We start from the raw sequence: 17047 nt of genomic DNA, 5'->3' as shown, positions 1-17047 counted from the left end.
TTAATTTATTGTTTGTTTGTTTTCTCCCAACCCTGGTATCTTTAATAACAAATCACTGAATCTTTCACGCAACCATGCAAGATAAATCACATTCGGAGTAACTCTTGAGCTCTCTCAGCACTTCAGCTACCATGTGAGCAGAGAGGCTGGCCAGTCACTTTTAACCCCTAATATGGACTCATTCACATTCTTGTGCTATAGGGGAACACAGGAGGAGGAGGAGGAGGAAGAGGAAGAGGAGGAGGGGCTTGAAACTTGCCTGATTTATGAGTGGACTCTCCTCTCATGCAATTTAAGGAATCACACATCTGTGTAGTGCTGGTTAAAGTCTTCCCACTAGGATGAAGAAGAAAAGTGCATGAAAAAAAAATATTAAAGACTTTTTAATTTACATCCTTTCCTCCCCCCCACTTGCCCCACTCCTCATTAAAGAATGGGGCTATTCTTGAGAGTTTTAGAAGTGAAGAAAAGGTGGACACAGGAGCCTTTTGAACTGTTTTTCTTCCCCGAGCATGAATTGGGAAGAAAAACAGTTCACAAGACTCCATGTCCGGCTTTTCTCCACTTTTGAAACTCTCAGAAATACCCCCATTCTTTAAAAATATTGGAGCGCTTCTTGCAAGAATGCAGAATTTTGTCACACTATATGTCTGTATTTAAAAATAAATAAACCCTCCGACAACTTGACTTTGAGTTGATTTTTATGGAGGTGACTATAACACATTCTTTCTCTGGTCTAACAGAAGTTTATGGGTCAAGGAACGCTTGCTGCCACACACCCACCCACACACACACACACACACACATATATAAAAACAACCACAATAATACTAAAGCAGGAGAAAAAAGACATTTTTTCGGTTATGTGCAAATCTCTCACCTGAGGCATTTTTAAATAGTTGGATATTAGTTTTGGTGGGAAAAAAACAACAACAAAAGTATGTTTTCCCCAAGTGGCACTAACAATCACCAACAATTTTATAAGAGGCACAAAAAATTGCAAAAGAAACCCCCCCCCTTTTTTTTTTCCTCTGAGAGAAAAGGGAGCAGCGAGAAGGGAAGCAAAAGAAGAGAGAAATCCGCTCTTTCTGGTTAACTTCTTTCTGGTCTTTAGATCTTCCCCCCTTTCACTGTCCTGTGACACACGCTGCCTACCTCGCCTCACTGCTTTAAAATGTAAGATCAGGAGGGGGTGAGAACTGCGAGCACAAAGCTCATGGAAGGCAGACAATGGCTTCCATTTTATTCCCCTCCCCAAACCTAGAGCGCAAGAACCATCTAGCCTCCTCCTGCTCTGCTCGGGGCAAGGCAGCTTCCAGCTTAAGGCACCAACAGCCTTGCCATGTATAAAGAAAAAGGAAATATCCTCTCCTCCCAGCCTTAGGCCTGCCTTAGCCCAGGACCGGGGCAACCCCAACGCCTGACTTTGGTGGGTGTTCATTCCTACAGCCCTTCCTTCCTTCCTTCCTTCCTTCCTTCCTTCCTTCCTTCCTTCCTTCCTTCCTTCCTTCCTTCCTTCCTTCCTTCCTTCCTTCCATTTTTTTTTCCTTTTAAAGTTCTGTAGTCCCTGATGTGTCTGCATTTTATCCCAGCCCTTTCTTTTAGGTTCCCAGCCTAGCAGGAGGAAAATAGAGAAGTAATTTCTCGTTATAAATATCTGGAGGTAATTATGTTACTGGTGCGAGTTGTTAAGGGTTGTAAAAAGATACAACAGCGCAGTGGGGTGCTCAATTGGGGTGAGACAATTACAATAAAGAAGCTATTCAAGAGAGGTTTTCTTTTAAAAAACAGCGAAAAGGGGGGGGGGAGGGGGGAGAGAAAACCGAGAGAGGTAAAGGAGATAAAATAATGAAACGGTGCTCGCTTTCAATTCCTTCATCTCCTCCCACGTTCTCTTTACTTGTTTATTTAGAAAGCTTTCTGATTTTGTTTTCAAGAAAGCCCCCCCCCCCTCTTTTTTTTTTTTTGGTTTCATTCCTGGTTTGTTCACAGAGATTCATTGTGTTCTTTCTCCGGGGAAGAAAAAAGAGGCCAAGGCGGGCAGACGGCCGGAGTCCAAACTGGGCCCGGTTTGGACGGCTTTCCCCAAGCCATTAAAAACAAGAAAGCGAACCGGCGACACCCGGGGCCTTCCCCGCAGCGTGAAGGACCTTCCAGCGGGTAAATATTGACTCGGCTGCCGAAAAGCACCGATTAGCGGCCTGGCCCATCTAGAGGCGAAGCGGGAGCTGCAGGAGCCCCGTTCCAACAACTCTGCCCGGACAGTCTGTTCAGCCTGCTGCCGGCCGCGGTTGGGGCGTGGGGGCGTGTGGGGAGGCTTTGCTAGTCCGCCGCCTTTCTCCACGCGGAAACTTTGGCTTCTCGGAGCTGCACCGCCTTGGCTCTTCGGCCGCGCCCCCTCAGGACCGGGGGAAAAGGCCAGAGGTCGTCCGCGAGAAAAGCACGACCCCCACACATCCACACCCACCCACGCCCGCCCGGTAGCCCCATCGGGGAGCGGGTCCCACTTTGCCACGAAGCAGCCCAGTTGCCCGCGTTGCGTTTTATGTTTGCGGAGAGGCGGCCGCTGCGGCGGCCGATACCACCCATCCCTCAGCCGGTCCAAGGGTCGTCCTGCTGTCGCTTTCCAGGTCCATTTTTTTTGTTTTTCCTCCCCTTCCAGACGGCTAAAGGCCTAAACTTGCGCCGCCTTTTTTGAAAACCATCTCCAAACCGTGGCCCTAACCGGGTCGACTTAGGATGCCGAGTCTTCTCCCTTTTGCTGCCAGCCGAGTTAGCTCTTTAGGTGATCAATGTTTACAATCCCAGGACAAAATCAGCCCAAAGAGATACGCTCATCCAACGGCGCGGAGACGGTTGCAAAAGGTCACCAGCTATGAAAAGAAAATATTGCCAAAGCCTCCCGATTATGATGATGATGATGATTATTTGAGGCCTACGATAGCCCGCAGGAGCCACTTTGAAAAAGCTTCCCTGTTTTGAAAGAACTCGAACCAGCCTGAAAACTTTCTTCGCCTTTCTCTGCTCCCATGGGTGCTGCTACTGGTTGGTCCCTTGTTGCTGTTGCCGTTGTTGTTTGGAAGCGGCGGGTCTGAAGGCGTTTTAGCAAAGGTCAGTGGATTTGCCGTTCCCTTGAGAGACCTTAAAGAGATCGCAGAGAGAAATTGCTTCTTCCTTCACTCTTTTTCAGTGACCCCGGCAGGCAGCATTTCCACGTGCAGGTTGGCTCAAAAAGTAAGCGCCATTTACTTTGATGGGGTGTTTTTCCTATCCATGTTGGCTGGGCAGGAAGCTACACAGCCTTAAAGTGCTGCGGAGGGAGGTGGCAGAAAACTTTTCCAGGGTCCTAACAACTGCCCTGAATTTTCACTGGAGCTGGGAGAACAATTTAAAAAAAAAAAAAGCGGAGGGGGCCGAGGCATCCAGGCATACAAGGAGGAAATATTAATTTGAAAAATCCAAGGGTTTCCTTTGCTTGCATGAAATAGAAACAGAAACTCTTGTTTCATTTCGAAACTTGATCGCAAGTTCTGTGCAAAAATTTAGGAGATTTCCGTTTTCACAGAACCGGTAGTGAAAGGGGTGCAGAAAGGCGACTCGATTCTTTCCTGCTATTTTTGGAGGGAGGGGGGATCCGGTTTCCTTTTTACCTCCCCCCCCCTTTGTTTTTGTTTAAACAGTTGGCACTTATAGCCAGGTGATGGTCAAGTTAGAAAGTTATGTGGTTCCTTTTCTTTTGCGGTGAATAAGTTTGGGGAGATCTCGAGGCTGCTTGATTGAGAGTGACAGTCCTTTAGGTTCGCTCAGACCATCCCGGACGTAGCAACTACTCAAGAGCTGACTTGGCCTAGAAAGTGACGCTACAATCACCAACAACCCCCCCTTCTTTCACACACACACACCCCATTTGCTTATCACCAGACACATGAATAAAAGATCCATAAATAAAGCCCCCAGGATTCCCCCAAACGGGACTCCTTCCTCATCCAAACAACACCCAGGCGCCTGCCTCTTTGGAATACAAAACAAGAAAAGTGAGGGGGAAAAGAGCTGGGTATGAGGAGTGGGGGAGAAAGAGAGAGAGGGAGACGTCCACACTCGGATCGATCCAGGCGGGCGCAGTAGAACAACAACAGAAAAACCTGGTGGCCCCCACGGTCACATCCGCCACGCACGTTCTGGGAGTCCCTACAAGCCTCGAGCCAGCTCGTCGCCCTTAGTCAGAAGAGGCTAGTCTTTGGGAGGAGGGTTCTGTCCAGTCAAAGGCAGTCTAGCCGCCCTACTGCAGCCATTGCTTCGTCAGGCAATACTGTTTGCCGGGAAGGAAGGATGCAGGAAAGAAGAGGAGGAAGCAAGCAAGCTACCTTTGAGACTGGTGCATCTCCCAGGATCATCTCCCGCATATAAAAGTGGAGATAAGAAAAGAGGGGGGGGGATGTGTGTATGTGTGTGTGTGTGTGTGTGTGAGAGAGAGAGAGAGAGAGAGAATGGGCAAAAGAGAAAGGAGGCAGATAGGAGGTGGGAGGCAGCATGCAGCCCTAAGGAGAAGAAACAAGTAGACTCACCTTTTGGAGGCATCCTGTCTTGTTGTCAAAGCTCTTGTCAACAGTTTTAAAAAGCGCCCGTATTTTGAAAGGGTGGTGTCTTTTAAAAAGGGTTGCCAGTAAAAGAGTTTTTCTCCAGTGACGCTGCTGGTTGTGTGATCTTGAGTTCCTGGGAAGGCGACAGAGATTGACAATAAAATGGGCTGACACTGACTGGAGAGGGAAGAAGAAAGAGGATGTGAGAGGAGGGAGGGGGGGCGGAGAGGGAGGGGGAGAGGGAGAGAGCCAGAGCACACCTAGGCTGATTGGTGATGGTTCAAGGGTATGAATGTGCGTGTGCGCCTAGTCTCTGCCTCGCCTCCATCGGCCCATTAGCAAAGGCTGACCTCTGTCATCATCTTCCAGCAAAACACTTCCTCCCCGCGCCTTAACCAGAGCGGGAAATGAGGCTGAGCCAGGGTTCGCTTTTCAAACCCACTAATCATTCCACGCATGCAAATGCTCGGCTCGCTCCCACACAAAATATTGCTTTATGCAAAGCAACGCCATTGCCTCCCAGCTGCCGATTGGATGTTCACTCACACTGCCTGGTTCAATTGGCCCATTTGTTTGAATATGAATGCACCGGCTTCTCGCTCGCTCGCTCGCTCTCACTCTCCCCACCCCGCCTTCCCGCTCCTCCTCGCTTGGATCCCCCCCGTCCTCCCCCATTTGCCCTGGGTTCCTTTTCTATCTTTTCCTAGCTCAAATCCGAAACTTTAGGGACCACAAGGATGAGCGGCGGGCAATTGCCAAGCTTAACCGTTTGGGCTTTGGAGAGGTGTTTTCTTGGTTTGTTCTCAAGTTATCCAAAATAATACCACTGGGGCCTTCCTGAAGTTTCTCTCCCTCTCTTTCCCACCTCCCCTCCCCTTTCCTTTGCTTCCTTCCCTCCCCCCCCCCTTTTTTTTTTCATTTACCAGAGCCAAAGTGCCTGCAACTAAAATATCAACTCTGCTCACACCCGCCCCCTCGCCTCTGAGTTAGGGCCCGGAGTAAATAAATAATGTCGCTTGAAAAACGAGTGCCCTTTTCTTTCCAAAGCGGCCGTGGTTGGTGCGGGCGGGAGAGGAGAGGGAGGGAGGGAGGGAGGGAGAGAGAGAGAGAGAGAGAGAGAGAAAGACGACCCATTTGCATTTAAACAGTTAGCTTCCACCAGACAATGGAGATAAGGAAAAAAATAACATTCAGATGGTAACGACATAAATATTTGGGAGACAGGCGCTTTGGGGGGGGGGGCGGAATCGCCTGGAGGTAGCCAAGTCTACAGTTGGATGTGTGGCTATTCATTCCCTCCCTTTTTTTTCCAAGTGTGATGGAGAAAGGAATTTCTGTCCTCTCTCTCTCTCTCTCTCTTTCCCTCCCCTCTGCCTGGAAAGTGCAGAGCAAATACACAATTTACTTTGTGTATTGAGGGCTCTCGTGAAAAGGGCCTGAAGAGCCCTTGCCTAAACTTCTTCCACGTGCCGTTTGTTGACTAAAAGCTGTAAGGTTCCCTCGACCTCGCGCCCCACCTCCGCTGCAGACATTACAAAAAATAAAAAAAGACAAGGCGAATGGAGAAGGGGGAGTACTAAATTCCTCCCCCCCCCCCCCATGGGTGAATATGGGTGTTTTGTGTGTGATGGTGTCTTTTGCTTCCACCAGCTTTGGCCCAATCTTGCATCTCATCTCTGGGCCGTTTCTTCTGTCTGCACCCAGGCAGAAAAACCGAGGACCGAAGGCAGGCAAACTTCTGGCCACACACACTACCACAAGTTCATTTGTTGAATGGCGGAGTATTAGGATACACCTCAGTACACTCCAAAGCAACCCCTCCGCGTCTGCATTTAAGGTGACACCGGCAGCACCAGTTCGAGCTCAGGGTGTTCCGATCGTTGATGGCGAGCGGTCGGGGGTGAGGGCGCGGTGGGGAGGGGGGGAAGGCATTTCCTCTTGCATAAAGGGAAAGTGGGGTGGGGGGGCAGGGAGGAAGAGAGAGAGAGGGAGGAGGAAGGCGCGTCCTCCCTCCCCTCTTCAAAATTCCAGGAGGCTGAAAAGGGGGGGCGACGACAACGAACGCGCCAAGCATAAAATGAAGTCGTAGCCCCGCATACACTTGACTTCTCTTGACATGTGAAAAGTGCTAAAAGTCAGAGCTCATCAATAAAGTAGCTGGCGATTGAATGAGGGCCCTGACAAGCATCGCATTCTTCCAGAAAGTACAATGAGGAGACAAACGACTCTGCCAAGGAGTTAGCATGGGAGTGAAAAGACGCCTCAATGGGAGCTGGATAATGGGCTGCCAGGCCGTCACGCACTGACTGTCATCTGCAGCCCGGCAGAGAAACTGCGGCGGCCCCTAAAAAGCACAAAACTGGCTGGAAAGACCAATGGGCAATTCCTTCCGAGGGTGGGCCCCCGCCCGAAGCAAGCCAGCCAGCCAGCCAGCCAGCCAGCCAGCCGGGTCTCCCCTCCTTCTCCTCGTTCCAGCCTCCTTCCTTTCCTCCTGCCAATGTGCCTCGAAGCGGAGGGCCACTAAACAGTGAGACTCTGCTTCTGTTTAGGGCTATGGATGGGTTGTGGTTGGTTTTTTCCCTCCTTCGCCTCACCCGGGGTGGTGGGAAGGTGGTGAGGAGACTGAAGAGAAAGAAGGAAGAGGGAGAAATGGAAGAGGCTGGAATTGAAACTCAGGATTTTCTCTCGGTGACAAAACTTTTGGTGCAGGCTGGGGCTGCCTGTCCTTCTGCGACTTAGGTGGGTGAGCTGAGATGGTGGAAACCTGCAAAGCTTTAAAAAAAAGAGAGGTCGTAGAAGAGGAACCTGGCTATTTTCCTTTCATTTGCAGGTCTAGGTTCCCCCCCCCCCTTTCAGCTCCCCCTCTCAGGTCTTTTTTTTTCTCTCTTTCTCTCTTTCTTTCTTTCTTCTTACAGACTTTCCTGGGGATAACACCTGTCCCCCTCAGTTGCTGAAGAAAAGACAGGACCCGGCAGGCTGGACCAACCCTTGTCCTTTGGCCACCCTAGATAGGCCTAAGGCAATCTGTATTTTCCCCCATTGAACTGGAAAGTGGGAGCTAAAGTTTGTAATCGGACCTGAATATAATGGTGGAGACGAGGGGGTGGGCGGAACCTGGGAAGAGTCGAACAGGACTTCCTTAAAGGTAAGTAGGAACTTGAGAATTTCCTGGGTTGAGTTTCTGGTGTGTGCTGAAAGGCTCTTCGGGTTGCTAATTTAGATCTATTTAAAATGAACTGGTTTCCCCTCCCCCCCTTAGTACGCCCCACTCTTATTCTTGAATCAGCCTCAGTAAATTTGAATCCCTTTAATGTGAGGGTGATAACCCCCTCCAGTCAATTTAATATTCATAGTTAAATTATTCATTTTTTTTTTCAATCCAGCTTCAGGAAAACTTTAGAATGAGCTTCTCAACAAGGATCTTGGTAGAAAGGTGGGAAAGAAAAGAAAATCTAGATTAAGAAAACCTGGACTTTTTTTTTTTTTTTTGCTCCTTCCAAAACTTTTGTTAAGTCAGCAAGTGGTTTGAAAGTCCTTCTAGAATAGATAGCGTTGTAATAAAATAATAAAATAAAGTATAAAGTGGGGTTACCATGCCGTTTGGTGAGTGTGTGATTTATTTAGACTATTCTAGTCTTATGAATTATGCTTCCCTGTTTCTCTCTCTCTTTTAGTTTAAAAACATTAACACTTTTGAGAAATATAACAACCACAGCAATGACAAAGAAGGGAGAAGAGAAAAAAAAAAGGAAAGTGAGAGGGGGAGAAGCCACAAGCTCTTTCCCCAGATCTTCAGGCAAATATCATTTTTACAACCATTCAATTAGCCATTCTTTGGATTAGCACCTACTTATATGCTTCATCTCCAAAAGAAAGAAGCCGTAATCTTGTTGCTATTTTCCCCCAGGGCACAGTAGGCCTTGTGTGCCTCCCTTTCTTAGTTGATGATTTAAAACACACACACACCGAGGGAGAACAAAAAAACAACGAGAGGGAAATAGTGAATAATCTGACGTCATTGCAGAAAAGGGACTGGAAGAACTGAAGAAGCAAGTCTGAGTAAAAAGAAAAAAAGAGAAGGGCCACAAAAGATCGATAAAAAAAAGAGTGGGCGCCTGGGATGGCTGCAGATTTATCAGGACTTGGAGGACAAGAGGGCGAGGGAAGGCGGAGGAGCCTCTGAAACTAAGAAAGCAAAAGTTGAAAGAGAGGGAGGGCGGAGAGGAGGAGAGGAAAGAACAAGAGCGAAGAAGGGCCTGCATTAAAATGTGCATGTGTGAAAGAGAATGGGAAAAGGAAGAGCACCAGGCGTGTAGAATGTGGGCGTGAGAAAGCAAAGCAGGATTTATGTGAAAAGAAGGGAGAGAGAGGGAGAAAAAGACGGACTATCGGACAGATCAACCTTAGGTCCAGCGGGCCCGGATGCCTTACAAGAGGGTTCAAGAAAGTGGGGAAGGGGGGGAGGAGGAGGAATGGGCGTGAGAAGGGAACTCGGTTGATGGGGCTCTGAATACAGGCCGCCCTCCTTAGCCTCGCTTTCTCGCAAGGAAGGTCCCCTCAACACGGCGGGGGGAATAGACGTGGCGTCGACCTCCTCGGGAGCGAGCTTAAGCCCCAAGCCCGGCACTTCAGGGATCGGAGGGCGAGGAGTCGCTGGGATCCGGGCGTGCTCGCGCGTGAGTGAAGGGCCCCCGGAATGGGGGGAGGGTCCGTGGGAGGCCGCGTGGGCTGAGATCTGCAGGTGTGGCAGGTGGTGGCAGGTGGGCTCTAGGACGGTTCTCGCCTGGGCTGGAAGGGCTGCCCCGTGGGGAGTGGGGGGGGGCGGCAGCAGCGAGGAATACCCCTCCTCCAGGCCGGCGCCCGGCTGCCAAGGGCAACCTGGGAAGGTGGGAGACGCCACCTGCCACCGGACGCAGAGGAGACGGAGGAGGTCTGGACCGGAGACGCCATTTTAAGTCGGGCTTACTCCGGTTCCTGAGTGGGGCGGGGGCATTTAAAACAAAAACACCCCACCCCCAAGAAAAAGAAGAGGAGGAGGAGGGGGGGAGACAAAATCAGGACAGGACGCTGGAGGGTAGAAGAAGCGAGGCCCCCTTCCCGCTTCACTCTGTCGGGCCGAGGCCGTCTGGGCAGGTGGGCGCCTGGGCTGGGCCGAAACTTGAGGCTCGTCGAAGTGGCAGCCGTCTTCCGGGAGCTCCTTCCCAGGCGGCCCTTCTGCCAGGGACGAAGAGGAACCGACGGAGCGAGGAGCGGGCGGGCGGACGGACGGGGCTCCGAAGGGAGGGGAGGAGAAGTGATTGATTATTACCGACCGGTCCGTCTCGGAAAGGGGGCGCGCGAGGGGCGGACCGGGAGAGAATAGTTGTTGTTGTTGTTGTTGTTGTTGTTGTTGTTGTTGTTGTTGTTCTTCTTCTTCTCCTCCTTCTCCTTCTCCTTCTCCTCCTTTCTCCTCCTTTCTCCTTCTTCTCCTTTCTCCTTCTTCTGCTTTCTCCTTCTCCTTCCTCCTCCTTCAGAGATCCAGTTGGATCAAGAAAGGTAAAAGCGCTTGGAGGGCAACCGCGTGCCCGATCCACCAGGCTGATAGCCCAATCCATCCCGCCGGATCTGGTAGGCCGGCCGCCGAGAACAGCTCTCCAAAGATCGGGCGGGTTTCTTCCTAGGCGCTCAATGCGCTTGAAGCGGAGGCGGTGCCAGGAATCCAGAAGGGTTTGTTCCCGGTGTGTGTGTGTGTGTGTGTGTGTGTGAAAAACGCGCCTAGGATCGCAGCGTGGGCTCTTGCCCATCTCACCCGGCTGCCGGCACTAACAAGCGGGCCTTGGAGGGGAGGCGTTGCTTAGTGGAGCCTGGAGCGGCAAGAGCCTCCCAGGCTCACCGATTTCCTGCGAGTCAGCTGCTCAGTGGGCCAGACTCGGCTTCGACAGGGAACATTTGGGCCCAAGGTTTCTTGCGCCTGAGAAAGCCACCTGCAACGCCTCCAAAGCCCGCCAGCGGCTGTCTGCGTGTTCAGCAAAATAACAACAACAACAACAACTATAAAGGAATGAATGGTAGGTTCGCCTTGCTGTCGTGATAGCGGTGTCTGGATGTGACGGTCAGTGTCAGGCGAATTCCAAGCTGGTCGGTCAGAAATGGCTGCACGTTAATGGCTAAAACATACAGATGTGGGAGCTGGTCTGAGGAATTTGCGAGTCGGGGTATAGAGGAAGGTTCCCCTGGCCTTATCAAGGAAAGCAGTCGCGGTCGGTGGATCGACCGTTGCTCCCTTTTTGCAGCACTTTACGTCTGTTATGCGAGGGGGACAAATGCTCGGTCGCTAGATTTTCCTGTGTTTTTGTTTCCCCCTTTTAAAACTCACCCACACAAAGCAAAGCGGGGAATTGAAAAGAATTGCTAACTAAAAACCGAGAATCGCTCAGAGCTTTGGCAGCTCTCTGAAAGACTAGCATCTTTGTTTATCTCCCGAATGCTAAATAAAGACAGAAGTGTGAATAACCGATACAGATTGTTGCAGTGCTGTCATTTGATCCCAGGAAGTGCAATCTATTTATGAAATATATATATATAAATATATATAAAGGGTGGGAGAGGGAGCGGGGTGCCCCCCCCCCCAGAAGGAATCACTGCATTAAGCTGCTCTGTGGATCGTCTCCTTGCATTAAGATCTGCCTTGTGAAGCCCTCTTTTATAAATACCCCGAAAAGAGCTTAAAGTCCTCTTGTCCACTTCAGTCTCAGACTGAAGAGATTCACCCGCACTGACTGGTCGCTCCACAACGCCTCAGCCTTCAGGACACCGGCTGCCGACTTCGATTGGGGGACAAGCCCTTGAAAAACCACTTAATGCGCCGGACACCGAGTTAAACGGAGCTTTGGCGAGTTTATACCAACAATCTGCAAAAAAAAAAAAAAAAGTTTGGAATCGATTTAACCTCTTTTTTGTTTTTCTGTTTTTTTCCATTAGGCGTTTTGCAGGAAGGCACTTTTGTGTGCCAGGATTAGAGAAAAATGGAAGGCGGAGCGGGTGGTGTGGTAGGATGGAAAAAGGACTCGGCCTTGGGGAACTCTGAAAAGAGGCGGCAGCCACCGCCGTGGCGTTGTTGTTTTTGTTCCACCATAAAGACAGTTTAATATTTTATACTGCAGGGAAGAAAGTCGACCTATAATCACCCCGGAAACTTCTTCCAAAAAGTGAAAACGGAGGGGGGAGAGAGAGAGAGAGAGAGAGGCGCGGGAAATCACCTCAGCAAAGCGCATCCTGACGAGCTTTTCTAAACGCTATTGATTGGAACAAGCTGTTCAGCTGCCCCCCCCCCTCCCCGAAGCCCTTAATCTGCCTGTTAATCAAGGCACTAAGGAGCTCAATGCGACTTTTATGAGAGACTGGAGAACGGAGCGGCAGAAAGGATCAAAAGACTCGCCCCCTTGATATTTGTCAAGCCAGCCTCCCCGCAAAAAAAAAATATTTTCAATTACAGAGCAATTCTTAGCTTATCATCGCCGCATAAGAGAAACACGCAGATGGTTTCCCCCCAAACGCTGCCAGAAGAGAAGAGCCGGCTCAAAAAGGCGGAGGGAGACTTCGCCAGAGCTGCAGCCATCGCGGATTCTCAGGCTTTCCCCCCAGAGCTGGGCGCTGCAAGGAGGAGAAAAGAAAGGGAACATTCCGCCGCAGCAAAGATAGATACACTCTCGTCGTCTTCTTTGGCTTTTTCTCTCCCTTCTTCTCCTTCTTCTTCTTCTTCTGTTCCACCTCCTTTCTAGGAATCGCTTGGGTGGTTCGGAGAACAGTATCAGCTGGTCAGCCCTACGTTTATCAATCCCAAAGGCCGTCTGAATGTGTGTGTGTTCCCCACCCCCCTTCTCTGCGTGGATTTAGAAAAGGACAGCTTTCCGTGGGTTTGCATTTGCATCCTAGGGAGTGGTGCTGGTGCTGGTGCTGGTGCGGGGGGAACGCCAGAAGTCCTGAAGATATTCCACAAATTACTTTAAAATATATATAAATATTCACCGATATTTACCAGTGCATATAGGTGCGCGGCAGGGGATGGGTAGGTTTTGTGTGTGTGTGCGCGCGCGCGCGCGCGCGGGTGAGTGGGAACTGAGTCGGGCCCGTTCCTCCAGAGCTAGTTTCAATTAAGGTAAAGGTGGAGAAAACTTTCCATCTGTGAAGATCAACATTTTGATCTTGTCGTTTTTAATGTGATCGGATGGCGCTGGATGTCAACGAGATATGCATATAAAAGACTATGTGGTCAGAGGTAATTATGTCACAGCTTTTTCTCGTCGTGACAGCTGGATAAACACAATCTCCAATAAACATCTCTAATTAGGGAGGAGGACCTGCGAGGCTGGGTGTTTGATTTATTACCCATCCAGAATGTCCATTTACTGGAGAAGATTAAAGTGGACTTTTCCCCTCCTTTTTAATTTTTTTCATTTTTGGTTCCAAAGCACCTTAAGAGATAGTAAGAACTGAAAGGCTGCAGACTCCATCCAAGAGAGTGAATGAAAGAAAAATGGGGGAAGGGGGAGGAGAGGGGGAAAAAAAAGCCATTATCCCACTAATCCTTTTTTCCCCTAATTAAGTACCCTCACCCAATCATCTGGATTTCGAAACACAGCTCACCTGCCTTGGGCTACAATCCTAAACAAACGATCTGAAGCCTTGTTGGGATTTATTCTCAGGGATGGGCAGCTTTCTCTATGTTCGGCTTAAGCCAAACCCGTTCAGAAAATAGCCCTCCTGTACAAATCAAACTGCTTTTTAGATAAGTGGGGTTATCCAAAAAAGCAATTTGATTTGTTTCAGGAGGGCTATCTTCTGTACGGCTTAAGGCGGCAACTCAACACAACAGTTCTCCAACAGTTCCTTCTTTTTTTCTCATCTATTTCTTTGGTTTCTTTCACTCTTATTCTTTCCTTTTGCAGCTGCCGCCTCCGCCGCCCACAGCAAAACAGAAAAGGCAAAATAAAAACCAAACACGCCCTCCTCCTCGCCTCTGACCTACCTGTGTACGTTTTTTACTACCTGACTTCACGCTACCTTTTGGGAAGAAATTCCTCCGCCATTCTATACCCAGCCTTTTTCTTTTTTTTTTTTTAAACTACTCGTTCAACTTCGGGATTCCACGGCCAATTCATCGGACCAGAAACTTCGAGAAAGCTTAGCCGGATGGCAACAGTTGAAAAGTGAAATCAGAGCCGGTATCTAGGCTCCCCCCCCCTCCACCTTTTCTCCCACCCTTAAAAACCCACCTGGGTTTTCTTGCAAGCCGGGATAATTAAGTCGGTGGCGCGAGAAACAAGGTAGAGCGGTAGAATTTGCAATACGAGATCGCAGGCCTTTCAGAGCCAGACCTCAAGGAATTCTTCCGGAGAAACTTGCTACAGGTCAACTCCTGTGCTTTCTTCCCTGCCGGTGCTAACTTGCAACAGAACGCAGAACTTCGAGGGGTGGATTTTAGGCTGAATTCACTTGCGGACCAGGGTCTGAAAAAGCGTCCCCCTGACGCCTGGTATTTTGCTCTCCCTCCCCCCCCCCCCGCCCCCCCCGCTTTCTTCCTCAGGCTTTTGATATGGCTGGTAGTGGAAAGCAGCAGTTAGTGGAAGCCTTGCAAAAGGGGCCAGGAGGCTTCCACCTAAGGGACGTGTTACCTTGCTTGAAACTTTCGGGGGAGGGGGCAGCAACCGCCCCAAACGGAACCCATCCACAACGGAGAGAAAATGGACCGAAGTGAGACCGAACACGTGGCTGCTGATGGGTTGGCCAACGGCGGGAAGGGGGAAAAAAAAGAAAGAGGACGAGGCTCCCGTTCGGACTGATTCAAAGCAAGTAACCCACCGCCAAAAACCTTCCCCTGCCAGGCCAGGGTCTCTCTTGACGTTGCCCCGAAATGAGCGTCAAACTCCCCAGCGGCCCCGACGGCGCAGCCCTTTCAGCTTGCCTGAAGCCCAAAGGCGAGCAGGGTGTGCCGGAGTCCCCGCGTAACCCGAAACGCTTTTTCTTTCTCCCTCAGTGAGCATCGTTAATTGTTAGTTTTTTTCTTTTTTTCCCAAGGAAAGCTCAAATCCCTGGGACTGGGGGATCGAAAATGCTACCCAACAATGCGCGCCGCATTCTTTCGTTGCCTGCCTGAACTTCAGAGCACCCAAGGCGAGGAGGGCCGCGGCTCCGGGCTCGCTCCAGTACCAAACCCCTCCAGTTCCTTCTTTTTTTGTAAAACCCTACCTCCCTTCCCCAACACCCGTGGTGCTTTGGCGGGGAAAGGACTCGCGGTCTTCCCCGCCTCCCTTTGGCCTCGCTTCTCCATTGCAAAGGAAAAGGTCCAGGCCATTTTCCCTGGCTCTTCCTATCCGCTTTCCCACGGCTTGGGTTAGTTACACCTGTCCGGTCAACGATACGGTGCTTCACGGTGGGAAAAAAAATAATAACGACACTCTTCTTCAGTAGCACATGGGCATGCATGCAGCCCAGAAGTTGGCTAGCCGACGACGCCCAGCTCAGCCCAGACGTCAAATAAGGGTCGCAGCCACGGCAACTTTCCCCCACCCCGCCTTTCCCACCATAAAGATTGAACAGAGCTTTGAGATCAGCCATCGGGCAGAAGAGGAGAGCCAAAGAAATCTTGGAGCACAAACACCTCATGCACGTGAAGACGTCTGAGTGAGAGGGAGAAAGCGTCCAGACGCGTAAAAGAAAAAGCAAATATCCAGGACGGGCAGAAAATTCGGGGGGTGGGACGGGGGGGACACCAAACAAATCCAATTGCGGGAGGCTCCCGCTTTAGAAGCCGCTCTGCAAATTCTGGAGAACGACGGAATAAAAGGAGCGACAAATGTTTACCTGTTAGCGGAAGGGCAGGCGGCGGCGCATGGTCCTCGGATCCCCAATTCCGCCTCTGCGAGTCGGTCCCTGGCAAGTCAGATCGCCAATTTTCTACATAAGAATCTGCCACACAGTTTAAATGTCAATGACAATATCAAAAAAGCAAGCAAGCCAGGGCGCTTAGCTTTGCACTAACTTTCCCTTAATATCAGCGCCAGCGCTTCCCTCATTGGCTGGGCCGCCCCCGTGACGTCACGGCGGAGAGCAGTTAGAGCGGCTCAGCTAATAAGCCATTTCCCCCTCCCCCCCCCCCCCCCCCCACCCCCGAGAAGGCAGGAGCTCCCAGCGCCGGGCTCGCTCACCTTCCCGCGGCCATTGCTGAAACTTCGAGGCCAGGCGAGGCGCACGTGGAGGCGGCCGGCCTGAGTCTCCAGCCTCTTGCGCTCGATCCGTCTTGCACCAAGGGCTCTTTGCTCCGCTTCGCCACGGACAGGCTGGGGCGGAGGGTGGAGGAAAGGAAGGCCCCTCTCTTCCTCCTCTTCAAAAGGATCCCGAATCTTCTTTTGACTCCCTTTGCTTTGGGGTCCCTTTTTTCGAGGTCATTCCTTTGCCCTCCCCGCCTCCATCCCCAGTTTTTAATTCCGCTCTCCTCCTCTTCTTCTTCCTCTTCCTCCTGCTCTTCCTCCTCCTCCTCTTGCTCTTCCTCCTCCACCGCCTCCTCTTTCTCTCTCTCTCTCTCTCTCTCTCTTTCCGTCTGTCTGTCTGTCTGTCTGTCGCACAGGAAAGTCCACTGTGCTCCCAGTATTTAGTACTTTCGGCCAAGGACTATCGAAAAGTCCCCTGGACAGGTTACTTAGGATGGAGATCAACGGGCCGGTCAAGGGAGCCGAGGAGAGGAAGTGGCTTTTCTTCCCAGAGTCTCTAAGACACACACACACACACACACACAAATCGGTGCACCTCTCTCCTCCCACGACTCAGCCGTCGGGAAAAGCCACCTTGGCTCCCAGGTTTCTGGTTCTGGAACAGTCCGACTCTTAACTTCTGGAACAGTTCAAATCTATTTGGGGCTTATAGTTGGCGACCTCGGTTGGGGGGCAGGGCCTGACAACAATTGACCGCGTTCCGCTTTTAGTGATGTCAGTGGAGATGAACAGGGGTGTGTTATATATAAAATTGGCCAGCTTAAAAAAAAAAAAGCTGGCACGCGCGCGGAGAGAGAAATGTCGAATGGAGACAACTGGACCAATTCTTATATTTCTTTGACTTCCCCCAGTCCAGGTCTCAATAAATTTAAAAGAGAACAAACAGACCGATAATGTTCTCTTTTTTAGGAGGCTGATCCTGGGAAACCAAAGTTCCTTTCAGGAAGCGAACACGCTGTTTCAGGGATATCCCCCTCCCCCAACCCACTTTTCTTCTCTATCTTTAAAACACTCGTCCATAGGGTGGGGTCGTGTCTTTTCACTGCACTGTCCTCCCGATGTACGCATTTCCTGGGAGAGTAGATTTAGTGGAAGGAGGAGAACGGGAGTTACAGGATTATTTGTAATAGTTTGACTAAATTTTATGACTCACCGCCCCCGCCCCTTTTTTAAAAAAACAACAACAGCAAGAACTTTATTGCTCTCTCAATTGATATT

At 50.4% G+C, this 17047-nt stretch overlaps 1 long non-coding RNA gene across 3 annotated transcripts; it reads right to left on the bottom strand.

Moving 5' to 3' along the window:
• Positions 1–258: 258 nt before the first annotated feature.
• Positions 259–16038, bottom strand: LOC148128140 (uncharacterized). 3 transcript variants are annotated; one of them, XR_015740921.1, is made up of 4 exons: positions 15767–16038; positions 15423–15527; positions 4566–4713; positions 259–336 (listed from the first exon to the last, which is right to left on the bottom strand). It is a non-coding gene; the product is annotated as an uncharacterized LOC148128140 (long non-coding RNA). The 3 variants fall into 3 exon arrangements; XR_015740920.1 differs by lacking the exon at positions 15767–16038 and having other exon boundaries at positions 15423–15616; XR_015740922.1 differs by lacking the exons at positions 15423–15527; positions 15767–16038 and adding an exon at positions 4841–5112.
• Positions 16039–17047: the final 1009 nt, after the last annotated feature.

Source organism: Pseudonaja textilis, chromosome 1, assembly GCF_049901715.1.
Source record: "Pseudonaja textilis isolate UNSWEBS1 chromosome 1, rPseTex1.2, whole genome shotgun sequence".
Lineage (NCBI taxonomy): Eukaryota > Metazoa > Chordata > Lepidosauria > Squamata > Elapidae > Pseudonaja > Pseudonaja textilis.
The sequence above is the reverse complement of the archived record's forward strand: the minus strand, read 5'-3'. Positions and strand labels throughout refer to the sequence as shown.